The 17,886-nt window shown below is 44.9% G+C and overlaps 1 protein-coding gene across 2 annotated transcripts in view; it reads right to left on the bottom strand.

Annotated features, from left to right (window-relative positions):
- The window catches only part of LOC126248532 (probable cytochrome P450 CYP44), a 256,791-nt gene that overhangs the window by 226,126 nt on the left and 12,779 nt on the right, over positions 1 to 17,886 (bottom strand). The gene's annotated exons all lie outside the window — the stretch shown is intronic.

The raw sequence follows: 17,886 nt of genomic DNA, 5'->3' as shown, positions 1-17,886 counted from the left end.
ACCCAAGACTCGTAGGTAACTCCTTTTCTTTGTGAAATCATCCTTTCCTACAGCTGTACACTCTAAGAAAATAATTTTACTTCAGTTCAGTCAAATGAATGAATACTTATAATAGAAAAGTAGGTATGAAGCTATTGTGTATTTAAACATGCCTTCATAACATTACATTGTGTTAGCAATGTTTACAAGTATCATAGAGTAATTTTTAAACCCTAAAAATTAGTTGTTGGATACTGACATGACACAATTCATACAGTTATAATGCAGCCCACTCCACATGAACTATAGGCTTAGTTTTTAGGAACATGTCAATAAGTCTTACATTATCTAATAATTTTGTGTCATTCATGGAATTTCAGCCAATAACACTGCTAAATGTAGGGCCTCAAAATTCCATCTAAGTCTCTAGGAATAGTTAGGCCTTACTACTTTAACAGAACAACTCAGAATTGAGATTCAGTTTTAATGTTTCTGTTTTGATACCTATTGACAGCATTATGGAGACTCCATTATTATTATCTTCTTCCCTTTCTCAGACCTTAGGTCTGGTTAAAAATGGAAAGTGACGCGGACCTTGATCAAGCATGACTTCCCTTTAACTGTACGGTATATGTTATATTGCATTTAGGAACTTTCGGGTAATTGAACATGTATCAATAATTATGGATTTCTGTAGTTGTATATATATATATATATATATATATATATATATATATATATATATATATATATATATATATATATATATATATATATATATAAGTTTGGATGTAGCTGTATTGCATTGATGTACTGGTGGATATTGTGTGGTATGACTCCTATAGTTGATAGTATAATTGGTATAATGTCAACTTTATCCTGATGCCACATGTCCTTGACTTCCTCAGCCAGTTGGATGTATTTTTCAATTTTTTCTCCTGTTTTCTTTTGTATATTCGTTGTATTGGGTATGGATATTTCGATTGGTTGTGTTAATTTCTTCTTTTTATTGGTGAGTATGGTGTCAGGTTTGTTATGTGGTGTTGTTTTATCTGTTATAATGGTTCTGTTCCAGTATAATTTGTATTCATCATTCTCCAGTACATTTTGTGGTGCATACTTGTATGTGGGAACATGTTGTTTTATAAGTTTATGTTGTAAGGCAAGCTGTTGATGTATTATTTTTGCTACATTGTCATGTCTTCTGGGGTATTTCGTATTTCCTAGTATTGTACATCTGCCTGTGATGTGATCTACTGTTTCTATTTGTTGTTTGCAAAGTCTGCATTTATCTGTTGTGGTATTGGGATCTTTAATAATATGCTTGCTGTAATATCTGGTGTTTATTGTTTGATCCTGTATTGCAATCATGAATCCTTCCTTATTATTATTATTATTATTATTATTATTATTATCATCATTATTATTATTATGTGGTTAAAGGGACTTAACTACTGGGTCATCAGTCCCTCATTATCATGAGAGAAACACATAACATGGTAAAAAGCGACAAAAATGGGGACTTGGCCACTCCAACTATATAAGCAAGTCAAAGAGTTTAAATGGGCATGACAGTAGATGTAACACGATAGGTAAAAGAAAACAGAGATAACCCAGGCAGCATCTTGTACAAGAGGGTCTAAAGGCACAACAAGGTGAGGGGGAAGAAAGTAAACTGTGGTCACAGGGCGAGGCTCCCCCTCCCCTCTCCTCCACAACTGCCCCTAACAATGGAAGTGGAGGAGTATTATAGTTTAATGTAAAATCCACTCTCCCTCAGGAAATGCAAACTTTGGTAGTGTCTGTCTCATCATCGGAAATCATCTGAGGTAGCGAGACAGGCAAGCTGAGAGCATACCACAGATCAGCCAGCAGGGCGCACTCAACAAGAACATGTGCTATCGTCAGTAGACCCCCACAACCACACTGAGGAGGATCCTCCAAAAGCAAAAGGAACTCATGGGTGAGTATCATGTGGCCAATGCATTGTCAGCACAACACAATGGCACCTTACCAAGAGGCCTGGAAAGATGTATGTCACACCTTAGTGGACCCTTTAATTGCTTTCAACTTTTTTTGGGTCATAGTAGCCTGCCATTCCAATTCTCGATGTCAAGTTAGTTTCCTGAAGTCACCTCTTTAGCTAGACAGTCGGCAAGTCATTTCCTGGAATGCCTATGTGGCTCAGTGTCCAGATGAAGGTCATTATCTTTCCAGAGCTGTAGAGGTCTACCAGTAGGTCCTGGATGTTGGCAACCAAAAGATTTTTGGTATACCACAGGGTTATGTCTTTTAAGCTACTCACATCTCGTTACAGATCAGAAAGTCTGTTGTGGCCTGGGATTTGATCTACTGCAACCAATTCTGTAGTGTATACACCAAAGGCACTCAGCAGAGTGTGCTTCTCAAGTCCCCTTGCATGAGCAAAAGCGTAACTGACCCTGTTGTTGACTTTTGATCTGTCTGTGTACATGCATACCAAATCAGAATAATCCTGGAGGATCGAAAGAAACAGGTGTCGGAGAAGGGTAAGATCAGGATATATCTAGGGGCTGCAAAGGAGGTTCATCGATATCACAGGACAGGGTACAGACCACAGGATGTGTCAAGAGGGAGCTCTAGGAACACAGACTAACGGAGGATGTTTGAGGTCCTTCAGTAGACGAGTCAGAACCCAGCTGGTCTCCCCAGTTTTGGGTGAAGCCCACAAACAGTCTGAACTGTTGGTCATGGAACAGAGTTGAGTGACATGGATGAGTCAGCATCTGACAGATTGTGACTGCGTATCTTGCCAGAAACTGCTGTTGTCTAACCTGCAGTGGTGGGACACTGGCTTCCACTGGGAGGGTGTCAACAAGGCTCATGCAGTGGTCACCCATTGCTATCCACATACCAGTGTGGTGAACAGGGTCCAGCAAGTTCAGTACAAATGGTGCAGCTGACCCATAGGCAATGCATCCATAGTCCAAGTGGGATAAAATCAGAGCTTTGTAAAATCTCAGAAGAACTCTGCTGTCCGCACCCCACAAGAGGGGACTAAGAAAATGGAGTGCATTCAGCTTCAGCTTCTTAATGCAAGTTGCCTTGAGCCAGTGAATATGCAGCAGCTAAGCTGGCTTGTTGTCATATAAAAATACCTATGAATTGGAAAGTTTCAATGACTTCAAGTAACTGGTCATCAAGATAAATTTGTGGGTGTGGGTGCACAGTCCGGAGTAGACAAAAATGCATAACTCATGATTTTGAAGGAGAAAACTCATAGCTGTGATTCAGGGCCCTATCATTGACTCTCCAGACAGCCCCTGAATATGGTGCACAGTGATGTAGAGGCATGATACAGGCAAAGATCATCCACATATAGTGACAAAGAGACTGTAGGGCTCACTACATTTTCGATACCATCGATGGTGATGGCTGACAGCATTACACTCAGAACCAATCCCTGTGGGACTCCAGTTTCCTGTACATTATGATAGTTGAACCTACCGGACCTGAAACAGTTAGGGAGATAGGAAATTCTGGATAAAAATGGGTAAACTGCCCCAGAAACGGCATTCAGGTATGTAGATACAATGTGATGTCACCAGGTAGTATCGTATGTCCTCTGTAGGTCAAGAAACATAGCAACCAGATGTTGGCAATGTGTGATGCATTGTACACTGCAGATTCAAATGAACCAGGTTATCCTGTGGTGGACTGGAAAGCCCAAAAGCCACTTTTGAATCATGATATATGCCCTCCCTTCAAGGAATCAACAAAGATGACGGTTGACCATTCGTTCAAATAGCTTACACAGCCCCTTCATCAAAGACATTGGCTGGTAGTTAGTTAAAATATGTCGGTCCTTTCACAGTTTCAGGACAGGAATAATAATACCTTCCTGCCATTCAAAGGGAAATACTCCCTCCCGCCAAATGTGATTAAAAAGCCCGAGGATATGTTTCATTTTGTCAGCACAAAGGTGTTTGAGCATTTAGTTGTGGATTTTGTCAGGTGCAGGGGTCGTATCTTGATACTTCGCCAAAGCACGGTGAAGCTCCCATTTACCAAAAGTGGCATTATATGAGTGGCATTATATGATAGAGAGCCATGTACATGGTAAGGCAGCAGGTAGTGCTCAATAAGGTGTTTCCGGGTCAGTAAATGAGGTTGGTAATTACTGCAAGCAGACACTTCAGTGAATTGTGCTGCAAAACAATCAGTAAGTGCTGTGGGGGTGGTGGATGGCCACAAATGTGGTGGAGTTTAGTCCATACTTGTGACGATGGGTTGTGTGATCGCACATTGCTCCCAACACTCCTGCTTCCTTTTCTTTATTAAAAACTGCACTTCTGCCCAGAGTCTCTTGAATTCTATTAAATTATCCATAGAGGGATGGTGCTTGTGCCATTGAAATGGACTGAGGCATTCCCTGATAGCTGTGGCTACATCTTGAGAACAATGTGTCACCGGTGCTTGTCGAGATGAACCGGAAGAGTAGGGTATCATTACTGATGTAGCATGAGTAATAGTATCAATAGTATCCTGTACCATTTTGTTGAGATCCATCACATGACTGGCTTGCAAAAGTGGCTGTAGAGGAGAAAGTCTGCCAACCAGTTTTCTGGAATGACCAACTTGGAGCACGTTCCAAATGTCTGTGAGTGGAGAGGAAGAGAACGATAGGAAAATGGTCACTGTCACAAAGATCGCCATGCAAACACCACTGAATGAGGAGTAATATACTTGGGCTGCAAACTGCAAGATCAATAGCGGAAAACATTCTGTGGACCACACTGACAGGGATTCCAGCTCCAGTGCTGAGTAGACAGACATCTAATTCTGAAAGGTGGTGTTGGGAGGTAGCTGGTCCACTAAGTCTAAAAGTAGAAAGGTCCATCTGGGGGCAGATAAACATTACATATTGTCATCCGAACTAACAGGTAGACATTTATGGCCACGGCCTCTAGCGTAGTGATAAGGGGCACCTGCTTGCTGAAAATATCAAAGCACATGAGGGTACAGACCCCATAGGACACTCTCTCAACATTAATGTGATTGGAACAGTAGGGTTTGTAGTTTTTCAGAGCAGGGAGGTGTGTTGCTGTAAACTGTGTTTCCTGAAACACTATGCCAATTACAGAGTAAATAGCCATTAAATGATGGAGTTCAGTCAAATGGCAATAGTAGCTGTTATAGTTCCACTGAAGGAGTGTTGGGGTCAGGTTTGATAAAGTGGCGAATGGAAAACATGGGTGTGATTACTTCGCTGTCAGATCATGGTCCACCTGATTGCATTATCCATCATCCTTATGCACAGGCTCAACTGCCGCAGGGCGCGGAACATGTGAAGCCTGAAAAAGTACTTTATTTTTCTGCTTATCCTTCTGAGACTTTGATTTCTGTGAAGATTTCCCCATTTTATATTCCAGGAGCAAAGAGGACTGTACTTTTCATTAGCCCACAGCCTATGACTGCTGGTCTTTGTCTTGAGACACCTTGCCAGGTGTCTTCATCCCTGATGCCAGAGGATGACTAGGCATCTCTAGCTACACTGATGGTATGGAAAACACCAGTGCTGTGGGTGTAGGGGATGATGGAGCTGAAATTACATACCCCAACTACAAGGCAGGCCCCAGAATATGAACAGGGCCTGGAGGTGTCATGTGAAGCACTATCATCATGTGAGGTGTGGACTGTGACATGACAATTACAAAATTGGAGACCATATTGGCCAGATGAAGTCTTTAAAACTTTCTCCTTGCACCTTGGTAAGACAGGTGGTCAAGCATTTTATACTCTTGAATTTCTTCCCCCTATTGAACAATGAGCATTGTGGTGAACGAGGAGGGTGCAGTTCCAGACAATTGACATATTGAGGGCTTCTCTCGTGGGGTGCCCATCCACATGCCCTACAGATAGTCTCATTGTAACAGCGGGAGGACATGTGTCGAACCTTTGGCACTGAAAACATCTCATTGGAGGAGGAAATTAAGGCCTGACATCACATCTATAAGCCATAATCTTTACCATCTCAGGAAAAATGTTGCTGTCGAAGGCTAGGATACAAGCTCCAGTGTCCACTCTATTGTCCTTGGGTTCCTTCTGGATGCAGCGAACAAAATGGACTTCACACCATGCCAGATTAGTGTGCAGCTCTTCACCAGTTTGTAGTGTTAGGTCCTGATGGAAGATAACACCTTGAATTCTTTGAGCTTGTTATGATGTGAAATGGTGACTGCTATATCTCTTAACTTGACACAGGCCTAAAGTGCCTGTGATTGGTTGGTGTGCGACGTTCTGATCAGCTAAGATCCATCTCTCATCTTCTCTATTGCTGAAACCTCCTCAAATCAATCTTCAATATTTTCAATGAAAAACACTGGCTTCTTTGTAGCAAAAGAGCTGCTGTTAGTGCGGGACCAAACCAAGAGCTCGGCAAACTGTCTACTTCCATTGCTCCTTGCCTGGATCTCGTCTTGAGGTATGGACAATGATGGAAATGCCGTAACACTGTAAACTTCTGGTAGATCCACTTGATTGGTAGGTGCAAAAGATAACAGCACACAGTGGAGAGTTAATGCACCACAGTAAGGTGTCCTTCCCCAAACGACCCGTACTTTGGTAAAATTTGGAAAATGGAGGTCAGATCCAAAAAGGGGACCAGAATTTAAAAAGCCAAAAAAGGTGAGGGTGGGGAAGTGTTAAGAAAGTGAAAAGAGCAAAAACCTTCAAAAGTCCGAAGAACAGTCACAAGACCAAGATAAAAAAATTTGACTCAATTAAAAAAAGACTCCTGTTAGTCACCTCTTATGACAGACAAGGAATGACCACAGGTCTATTCTAGTCCCTGACACCATAAGGGGCATGGAGACTCCACAGTGCAGGAATCATTCTTCAATATTTAAGTACAAAATGCATGAGATTTCTTCCCTATATGCAGACTATTCTGACTCAGAACACAATAAAAGAAACAATTATGAGAAACCAACAACCATTTATTAGGTCACGATGTGACACCATAAACATAAACAGAACAAAACAGATTAGTGACAAGTGCAAGACTAGTGACAAGTTCAAGACTAATGACAAGTAGACTTGTTGACAGATAGAGACTACCTACAGGAGTTGGTGCACAGCAATATAAAGAGCATTTGTCCACCACGGGCTGCTGGCTCTCGGCTTCAGGTAACTGAGGTGCCAGACCATCATGGCCAACCTCTGGTGGGGGCCTCGAGCAACTGAACAGCGTGCTACTTGAACTGGGTATGTACTCTTTTGTGTCCGCAACGGCCAATGAAAAGTGGCGGAAGTGGAGGGAGCATGGCCCTGCACCTTCCTCCCATTCCAGGGAAGGCCAGTGAATGGCCTCAGCACCACAACGGCAGGGTCTTGGTGATGGAGGAGTTGTCACTAGGTGCTGCAAGCTGGGAAGCCACAGTGTTTGGTTACAGGGTAGGTAGCATCAGCAGGAAGTGGCAAGCACATACATCAGTGATGTGGCACCTGCTTCAGTGTGTGAGGTGCCCTTGTAGGTGCAGGAGATGCCTGCGGCAAGGTAGAAGGCGTCCACATCAATGTGGAAGGCACCTGCATAACTAGAAGAGGCACTTGCATCAGGATGAGAGGTGTTCACGTCAATGCTGCAGGCACCTGGAAGCACCCGTGTCAGACATGGTTGGGAGAAGAGGCTGACCCATGTCATCTGCTTGCTGGTGGTCCACTGATGGGAAAGTGGACCAGCACAGTGGGGTGCGGGGGGTGGGGGGGGGGGGGGGGTGGGAGGGGGTGCTGCCACAGCAAACTGCTATGTCAGGGAATGACATTGTCAAACTAAAAATCATAAGGAGATGAGCCAAAAAAACCACTGTACAAGGGAGGCCTCTGACAATAAAAAAAGTGTGACAGTATCGCGAGAGTCACAACTACTGCACTAGATAGACAATACACAACATAAAGAAACATGGAGGGCATCAAACAGCCAAAAGGTGAATAAGAAGATTCAACAAAGGGGATAAGAATTCTATCCCAAAGTAACATGGATACCGGCTAAGAGAGAAAAAAAATTAGTGCATGACTTCGAATGTAGATTGTGGCAGACCATAATGAAGAACAGGAAATTGCCGTGTACCGTAGCTTACCAGACAGCAATTGAAGGGAGCCAACAATGGGGGGCCCAGCCATGCGTATGTCTGAGAAGTGAGGAACAAAACAGCTGCTCCAGTGTCCACATGCAGTTCTCTTATGTTGTACACGGTAAGAGGGTCCAGAGGGAAGTGCCACATTATGCCCTTGTTGTTGTTGCCAACAGAGTTGTCCATTGCATCAAGGTTTCCTGCTTGGGACTCCAGTGGCTTTTTCTTCACCCGGCAGCCTTGTTGCATGCACCAATGTGTTCCATGAAGAGCAACAGTGCTGACCATCTCCCCCCCCCCCCCTCCTCCTCCTCATGGCTTCAAATGATAAAAGCCAAAAACAGCAGTCAAGGATAGATCCACACAATGAAGGGTGCACTGACAAACCTCTCCATAAGGTGGAAGGGGAAGGAACGCATCCCTGTGCATGGAGTTGGCAGTGTGTGGCATGAGGAAAAAGTCAACGTGAGTGGCAAGTTGAAGGGTCCACATACAGTGAGAAGAAGACAACAAACTTCATGTGAAAGAAAGGCAGAGCAAAGCTGGTCCTGAAAATGAGTCTAAGCAACACAGCACTGAAGAGAGGAAGGCTGGATCCTGAAAAGCAGTTGAACTGACATAAAAAGAAGAGAGGGAAGCCGGGTCTGGAAAAGTAGGCCAACTAACAGAACAATAAAGTGAAGAAGGTCATTCCGAAAAAGGAAGGTAATGAAGAGAAGAACTAGAACAAACAAGGAAGAAGCCATGACAAAAACAAAGCACAACCAGCAGCCAAGACCATTACCCAAAATGTAATGAAAAGTTGGTGGAGCCCATCACACATTGCAACAAAGTGGAAGTGGAGCTAAATATCAGTGGCCTGCCAATCTGCAGCAGAGTTATCAGATGGCAGAACACTGTGATGGTACACCAAAAAATGGTGGAGCCTGTACTGTCAATGTAGCCATGAAGTAGTCAAAGGCAGCTAGCAGTAATCACTGTTGCTGTAGAAGTGATAGAACTACTGCATCCATGGCAGAGTACAAGAAAAAACAGTCACTGAAGTTATGCACACGAACGTACTGAAGTGTGGATCATTGCCACTTGTGTTGTGGCTTGTAACATAATAGAAGAAACAGTCATGAAAAACCAACAACTATTTAATTATTTTATGGTATGAAATCACAAATTAAGTAGAATAATACAGATTAGTGACAAGTACAAGACTAGTGATGAGTATAGACTTGATGGGTACAGACTGCCAGCTGGAGCCGGTGCACAGCAATATAAAGAGCATTTGCTCACCAGTGGTCACTAGCTCTCAGCTGCAGGTGACTGACATGCTGGACTACTATTCGTGACCTCTGGTGAGGGCCTGGAGCAGACAAATAGCGCATTACTTAAACTACATGATGCACACTGCAGTAGTGGTGGAAAAGGTGTAGTAACACATAGGTTACTACATAAATTACTACCTAATTAATTATGAATCTGGTTAACAGAATCTTCCATCGGTTCTTGGTAGAACAACATTTTTCAATGAAAAATTACACCAAAATAGTCTCCATAAAGTCAAGAGGAACATCTGCTACTGCAAATAAAGCCACTGATGTCACAAGATACACATAAATAGAGGAGGAAATGAAGAAATGGTATCGTGTTCATGACAACGTGTGTACACATCTAAAAGTGACACATATGGCAATCACATTGAAGCCACACCCCTGTGAGTTTGACGTATTTGATCAAGAAGTTTGTCAAAGGGTAAGTGGTCTTATTCACGGTATATTTTTGCAGCAGAACAGGAAATTATCTATGATTAGGAAAGTGAATGCACCTCTAACCTCAAATTATAAACAAAAGTTTTCCCAATGTGTAATTAACATATCAAACTTGGTTCTGTCTCCAAATTAACAAAAAGTGCTTGAGAAAATTTTTAAATATCCTGCTGCACACCCTCCATTAAAAAAACAACTGGATGTTATGAAAGTAGATATTGAATATGCTCTGACGAAAGACACCACTGCAAATATTTAGTTGCCAATGCACTAAATGAAACCACATTCGTAACATCCCACAGTCTATTGACTTTCACACCCTCAAGTCCTTAAAACAGAAATTACAACACCAACACATCATTGCCACAAAATCTGATAAAGGCAACAGTATTGTACTTTTGAACAAATGTGATTATGTGGATAAAGTTAATGATTTCCTGAATACTACAGGCTTTAAAGTCCTTCCTGAAGACCCTACTAAATTATTCAAAGAGGATGTTAAATATGTAATCAATTCATGCGAGAGCATATTCTCTGAGTTTGAAGCAAAGCTGTTAACTAATTTGAACCCAGTGCCTCCTAGAATGTATAGGCTTCCTAAACTGCATAAACAAGATGTTCCTATTTGTCCAGTTGTATCACCATTCACTGCTTCATCTTACAAACTAGCCAGTAAACTGAATGTCCTATTTAGGAGCAAAACTAAATTCAAATCAAAGCATGGTATTTCAAACTCTGTGGACCTAGTAAATAAGTTAAAAGGTATATATGTCTCACACAGTGATTAATTAGTATCCTTTGATGTCTGCAGTTTGTTTTCCAACATACCAGTGGTGGAATGCATTGATATTCTTACAGAGCCAATGCACAAGTCTAATGTCAATCCTGTGGAATTGAATGACTTGAGACTGGACACTCAGACATGCTTGGTACAGAACTACTTCCAGTTCCAAGCGACTCTTTATAAACAATTAGATGGCTTAGCTACGGGTTCCATCTTAGTCCACTGTTGGCTGAAGTATTTATGGACCATTTTGAACAAAATTTTCTAAAAACAGAACCTTTGAGTGCAAATATCAAATACTGGTTTAGACATGTAGATGATGTCTTGTGTATGTGGGCTGGTACTACAAGACAACTCAACACATTTTTGAAAAATGTAAACAGTCAACATAAAAATATTCAATTCACAATGGAGATTGGAAACAAATCCATAAACTTCTTAGATCTCACCACTGACATCAGTACGCACACACATTATTTCAAAATTTATAGAAAAACTACAACTACAGACACAGTAATATCTTCTTGCTCACAACACCCCATAGCTCACAAACATGCAGCTTTCCACTCAATAGTACACCATCTCAAATCTATCCCCATGTCCACAGATGATTTTAGAGCAGAGGTAGATACAATAAAATTTATTGCCACAGCCAATGGTAGTTCTTATTGACCACATCTCGCACAGGAAACAAAAACAGAAAATAATACTCGTCCTCTATGCCCCACCTGCTTCCCCATCCACTGTCTGCGAGAAATGGTGTACACTACCATATATAAGTGAGGTATCAAAGATTGTAGCTAAAGCGCTGAAAGACTGAAAGCTGATTGGTTGGTTGATTTAAAAAGAGGGGGGGGGGGGGGGGGGGAGAAAGGTACCAAACTGAGGGGTCATTGGTCCCTCATTCTCAGTAAACACCATGGAAAGAAGAAAAGAAAGGAGATATACAGCACAATAACAGGTGAAAGGAAGAGCCAGAAGAATGACAGAAAGACAGCCAACATTACCATGGGCAAAACAGGAAAGGGAAACCATATAGAGAAGCAAGAAACAGGTAGAAAGGATAAAAACAAGAGAGCAGATGACCGTGGCTGGCCAACCACGAGAATAAAAAGGAAAAGCCAGCCACTCTGCAACACATTAAAACATCCAGCCTAAAAGCATTACAGTGGAGAACACAAAGGGACAAAGGACATGCACTAAAACTTATATAGAATGATAAAACCCATCGTCACATATAAAACGTAGAACTAAATTAGCCGATGAGGCGTTGTCAGCTAAAATTAATGGCAACAAATCCTGTAACTGAAGAGTCTGTAGGAGGGCAGCCAAAGAAGGACAGCTCACCAAGATGTCGGGCACTGTCAACCGGGCGCTGCACCGACACTGAGGTGGGTCATCACGGTGCAGGAGGTAGCCGTGTGTCACCCAAGTGTGGCCAATGCAGAGCCAACAGAGAACCACAGACTCCCTGCGATAGGCCCGTTTAGAGGTCTTCCACACATACGTAGTCTTCTTAATGGCAAGCAGTTTGTTGTGCATACTGAGGTTATTCAATTCTGTCTCCCAAAGCCAAAAAACCTTGCAGCGTACTACTTAACGCAGGTCAGTTGCAGAGAAGCCGATCTCCATAACCGGTTTCCATGTAGCCTGTTAGCCAAACTGTCAGCAAGTTCGTTGCCTGGGATTCCGATGTGACCTAGGGTCCAACAAGCACCACTGAATGACTGGACTGTTCCAGGGCATAGATGGACTCCTGGATGGTCGCTATCAAAGGATGACGAGGGTAGCACAGGTCAACAGCTTGTAGGCTGCTCAAGGAGTCAATACACAGAAGAAACGACTCTCCGGGACATGAACTGATGTGCTCAACAGCACGAGATACAACCACCAACTTGGCAGTGAAAACACTACAGACATCGGGGAGGAATGCTGCTCAGTATGTCCTCCATGGACATAAGCGAAGCTGACATGATCATCAGACATCAAGCCGTCGGTGTAAACCACTTCATGGCCTCGGCACATGTCAAGAATTGAGAGGAAGTGGCAGTGGAGAGCTGCAGCATTGACTAAGTCCCTAGGGCCATGTGAAAGGTCCAGGCAAAGCCTGCATACAGACAAGGTGAGACGGATGGCCCTCCAGCTGCTGCTAAACCATTAATGGCCACTAAAAAGAGATATACACTCAATACAGAGCCATGCGGGACCCCAATTTCCAGGATATGGGGGGAACTATGGCAGGAACCAACTTGGACAAGGAGAGTGCGAAGTAACAGAAAATTTTGGATAAAAATTGGAAGCAGGCCCCGGAGACCCCATTCATATAATGTGGCAAGGATATGATGTCACCAGGTCGTGTCATACGCTTTTCTTAAATCAAAAAGGACCAGGTGTTGGCATCTGGAAAAGGCCGTTCGGATGGCAGACTCGAGGGGCACAATTATCAGTGGTAGAGAGACCCTGGCGGAAGCCGCCCTGACATGGAGCCAGTAGGCCACGTGACTCCAGAACCCAACCTAACCGCCAAGACAACATACGTTCCAGCAACATACAAAGAACTTTGGTGAGGCTGATGGGCTCTAGGTATCCACATCAAGTGGGTTTATACCGGTTTTGAGCACTAGAATGATTGTTATCTCTGCCATTGCGATGGAAAGACGCCATCGCACCAGATCTGGTTGAAGATGAGAAGGAGATGTCCCTAGTAGTCAGATGAGAGATGTTTAATCACCTGACTGTGGATCCGTTGTGGCCCAGGAACTGTGTCGGGGCAATGTGCAAGGGCACTGAGAAGCTCCCAATATGTAAATCGGGCGTTATAAGATTCACTGTGGCATGTAGTGAACGAGAGCACTTTCCCTTCCAGCTGCCGTTTGAGAGTGCGAAAGCCTGGGGGGTAACTCTCCGATGCAGAGGCTCGAGAATAGTGCTCAGCAAAGTGCTCGGCAATCGCGTTTGCGTAGGTAGATAACATGCCATTTATGTTAACACCAGGAACACCTGTTTGGGTCTGGTACCCGAAAACACGTTCGATCTTTGCCCAGACTTAGGAAGGTGATATATAGCACCCAATGGTCGAGACGTATCCCTCCCAACACTCCTGCTTCCATCGTTCATTAAGTTGGCGAACGTGGGCACAGAGCTGTTAAAAGGCTATGACGTGCTCCTGGGAAGGGTGCCACTGATGTCGCTGTAGAGCTAGCCGACATTCCTTAATTACTTCAGAGATTTCCGGGAACACCAAGGCACTGTCTTTCGCCGGGGGCAGCCTAAAGAGCGAGGGATCGCGTTTACTGCCGCAGAAACAATTGTTTTAGTCACCTACTCAACCCTCACATCGATGTTACCGTGTGGGGGAGATTCAACGGTGACAACAGAGGTGAAAGCTTCCCAGTCCGCCTTGTTTAAAGCCCATCTGGGCAGGCGTCCGTGGGCCTGAGGCCGGGGCAGTGACAGGAAGATGGGGAAGTCACTACCACATAGGTCATCATGGGCTCTCCAGTAATTAGATGGGAGAAGCCCTGCGCTGCAAATTGATAAATCAATGGCCGAGTAACTACCATGTGCCACACTGAAATGTGTGGTGGCCCCAGTATTTAAGAGGCAGAGGTCGAACTGGGACAGTAAAGTTACGACATCTCTGCCTCGGCTAGTAAGCACAGCGCCACCCCACAAGGGGTTGTGGGCGTTAAAATGTTTAGGGAGTTGAGGGCAGGGGTCCACATTGCCGGGAACCAAGTTTCCTGGAGGGCAATGCACAAAGCAAGTGTAAAGCTTAACAGTTGCCGTACCTCAGCCAGGCGGTGGAAAAAACCGCCGCAACTCCACTGGTAGATGACGTCATTGTGAGACTGGGAAGGCATGGAACATTGCTTGAGGCAGTTTATGCCTCAGGGTCACCTGTTGCCACCGACTTATTGCCTGGGCAGTCTATATCCATTGTGTCTGAGGGTCTGGCGAGAACTAGGTCCTCAGCAGATGCCAGAATCTCCACCTCATCCTCAGACGCAGAGCTTTTAGGTAGCAGTGGTGCGGGTGCAACCGCAATTCCCTTGGTCTTGGGGATTTTCTTTTTGGATTTCTATCGCTGCTCCTTGGGATTCCCTAGCTGGGAGGAATTCACTGATGCACTCTCTGGGACTGAAGATGAGCGTGAAGCCCTATTTTGGTCTCTTCAGCCACTGGCGGGTGTCATCTTTCCCACTAGCAGAAACCTGGGAAGGCAGTGACCCAAGGGACCCCATCCTAGCAAGAGGAGCCGAAGAAGACTTATGCTTCACCTGCTGAGAAGTGGGGACTGATATCCCTGATGGTTAGGGGTGTGTTGCTCCCAAAGTAGGTGGTGCGAGAGCAACTGGGAGGGAAGTGCCCCCACCATCAAGAGGGCAGGTGTAGTCTTCTGGTTCTGAGAGGCGACAGGAATTAGAGGAACTGATGGGGCAACAACTGTTCTCGTAGCGGCGGCGTAAGAGGGGGTCACAGCCACAGGATTGAGGCACTCACATTTCCTCTTAGCCTCAGTGTAGGTCAGTTGGTCCATGGTCTTATATTCCATGATTTTCCTCTCTTTCTGTAAAATCCTGCAGTCTGGCGAGCAAGGTGAAAGATGCACTCCGCAGTTGACACAGATAGGAGGTGGGGCACATGGAGTATTGGGATGTGATAGCCGTCCACAATCTCTACATGTGATACTGGAAGTACAGCGGGAAGACATATGACCAGACTTCCAGCACTTAAGGCACCGCATCAGTGGAGGGACATATGGCTTGACGTCACAGCAGTAGATCATCACCTTGACCTTCTCGGGCAATATGTCACCGTCGAAGGCCAAGACGATAGCACCGGTGGCAACCTGATTATCCCTTGGAACCTGATGGACGCGCTGGACGAGATGAACACCTCACTGCTCTAAATTGGCGTGCAACTCGTCGTCAGACTGCAAAAGAAGGTCCCTGTGGAATATAATACCCTGGACCATATTTAAGCTCTTAAGGGGCGTGATGGTAACAGAAACATCCCCCAACTTATCACAAGCGAGTAATGCCCATGACTGGTTGGTTGGATTGGTTGATTGGATTAAAAGAGAGGAAAAGGGACGAAACTACGAGGTCATCAGTCCCTTGTTCCAAACAAAACAATACCCCAAGTGTGAGAATAAAACAAACAAGCCTGACAAATCAAAACGGAATGAAAGTAAAAATCATGAGAATGATGAAGAGCAACAAACATGTAAATGGACAAAATGGGACAAGAAAACCACAGAAGCGCAAGAAACGGGATGAAGTGATTAAAACAACAAAGCAGATTAGCATGGCTGGTTGACCATTAGAATAAAAAAGGAGAAGCTAGCCACTCTGCAACACTGCCCACCCTGGAAGCACTACGGTAGAGGGCACAAGAGGGACAAAGGACATGCGCTAAAACTTAGATCAAATGATAAAACCCACCCTCACGAATAAAACGTAAAACTAAATCAGCAGATGAGGCGTTGTCAGATAAAATTAGCGGCAATGAGTCCGATAACCCAAGATTTCGTCGCTGGGCAGTCAAAGTGGGACAGTGCACCAGAATATGGCCCACTGTCAACCGGGCGCCGCACCAACGCTCAGGCGGATCTTCACGGTGCAGGAGGTAACCTTGGGTCGCCCAAGTGTGGCCAATGCGGAGCCAGCAGAGGACAACTGATCCCCTGCAAGAGGTCCACATGGAAGACTTCCTTACATTCGTAGTCTCCTTAATGAGACACAGTTTGTTGTGTGTAATGCTATGCCATTCCGTTTCTCAAAGCCGCAAAACTCTGCGGCGTAAGGCAGAACGCAGGTCAGGTCCAGGAATGCCCATCTACAGAAACGGTTTCCGCGTAGCTTGTTTGGCAAGCCTATCGGCAAGTTTGTTGCCTGGGATGCCGACGTGTCCTGGGGTCTCGGAGACGCCACCTGTATAATGTGGCAAGGATATGATGTCGCCAGGTGGTGTCATACACTTTGCGTAGATCAAAAATGGTGGGAACAAGGTGTTGGCGTCTGGAAAAGGCCGTTTGGATGGCAGACTCGAGGGACATAAAATTATCAGTGGAAGAGCGCCCCAGGCAGAAGCCGCCCTGACATGGAGCCAGTAGGCCATGCGACTCCAGGACCCAACCTAACCGCCGACACACCATACATTCCAGCAGCTTACAAACAACGTTCGTGAGCCTGATGGGTCGATAGTTATACACATCAAGCGGGTTTTTGCCGTGTTTGAGCACCAGAACGATGGTGCTCTCCTGCCATTGCGATGGAAAGACGCCATCGCACCAGATTCGGTTGAAGATGACGAGGAGATGGCGCTTGTAGTCAGATGAGAGATGTTTAATCATCTGACTGTGGATCTGATCTGGCCCAGGAGCTGTGTCGGGGCAGTGCACAAGCCCGCTGAGGAGCCCCCACTCCGTAAATGGGGCGTTATAGGGTTCACTGTGGCGTGTAGTGAACGAGAGAACTTTCCTTTCCATCCGCTGTTTGTGGGTGTGAAAGACTGGGGGGCGGGGGAGTTTCTCCAACGCAGAGGCTCGAGAACAGTGCTCAGCAAAGTGCTCGGCAATCGTGTTTGCATTGGTACATAGTACGCCATTGATGGTAACACACCTGTTGGAGTCTGGTACCTAAAAAGACCTGAACTTCGTCCAGTCTTGGGAAGGTGACGTATGGCACCCAATGGTTGACACATACCTCTCCCAAAACTCCTGTTTCCGTCGTTTTATAAGCTGGCGTACACGGGCACGGAGCCCCTTAAAGGCTATTAGGTGCTCTAGGGAAAGGTGCCGCTTATGAAGCTGTAGAGCTCGTTGACGCTCTTTAATGGCGTCAGCGATTTCTGCGACAATCAAGGTACTGACTTTCGCTGGGGGCACCCTAAAGAACAAAGGATCATGTTTTCTGCCACAGAAACGATCGCTCTAGTGACCTGCTCAACTACCACATCGATGGTACCATGTGGGAGAGATTCAGTGGTGACAGCAGAGCTGAAATCTTCCCAGTCTGCCTTGTTTAAAGCCCATCTTGGTAGACATCTGGGGGAATGGAGCTGGGGAGTGACAGGAAGATGGGAAAGTTGTCACTACCACATAAGTCATCGTAGGCTCTCCAGTGGACAGATGGGAGAAGTCCCGGGCTGCAGAGGGATAAATCACTGGCCGAGTAAGTGCCATCAGCCACACTGAAATGTGTGGTGGCCCAGTATTTAAGAGGCAGAGGTCGAGTTGAGTCAATAA

The sequence above is a fragment of the Schistocerca nitens genome, chromosome 3 (genome assembly GCF_023898315.1).
Source record: "Schistocerca nitens isolate TAMUIC-IGC-003100 chromosome 3, iqSchNite1.1, whole genome shotgun sequence".
NCBI lineage: Eukaryota > Metazoa > Arthropoda > Insecta > Orthoptera > Acrididae > Schistocerca > Schistocerca nitens.
Note: the sequence above shows the minus strand (reverse complement) of the source record. Positions and strands in the feature narration are given on the sequence as shown.